Source organism: Primulina eburnea, unplaced genomic scaffold (assembly GCF_022965805.1).
Source record: "Primulina eburnea isolate SZY01 unplaced genomic scaffold, ASM2296580v1 ctg668, whole genome shotgun sequence".
Taxonomy (NCBI): Eukaryota; Viridiplantae; Streptophyta; class Magnoliopsida; order Lamiales; family Gesneriaceae; genus Primulina; species Primulina eburnea.
Window position 1 is genome coordinate 1 of NW_027331445.1, and position 450 is coordinate 450.

At 50.4% G+C, this 450-nt stretch overlaps 1 non-coding gene across 1 annotated transcript; it reads right to left on the bottom strand.

The window, feature by feature from the left end:
* Positions 1-106: 106 nt before the first annotated feature.
* LOC140821653 (5S ribosomal RNA) lies at positions 107-225 on the bottom strand. The gene has a single exon (XR_012115793.1). It is a non-coding gene; the product is annotated as a 5S ribosomal RNA (ribosomal RNA).
* Between the last annotated feature and the right edge of the window lie 225 nt (positions 226-450).

Here is a 450-nt window from a genome sequence, read left to right on the forward strand (position 1 = left end):
CAGCACACAGTTTTGTCCAAAATCCGACGGGGCCCGAGCTACGATAATTTTCACATGTCTTATCTGGTCCCGATCGAGGAATCGTAAAAAGAAAAACACGAAAAGGGGGGTGCAACACGAGGACTTCCCAGGGGGTCACCCATCCTAGTACTGCTCTCGCCCAAGCACGCTTAACTTCGGAGTTCTGATGGGATCCGGTGCATTAGTGCTGGTATGATCGCACCCAACATTGAGTGGGCTGTTTATTCTTATATCCTTCGAGTACGTGTGGGCCGGGCGGCGAGAGACAAAACGCGGCTCGGTGTCCGCCGCATCAGAACCCTGTGGTTATACGTGCTTGTGCGAACGCAGCACTAGGATGGGTGACCTCCCCGGGAAGTCCTCGTCTCGCGACCATTTACGTAAATTATTACTAAAATATTCGAAATAATTGTTTTTAAACCAGCAAAC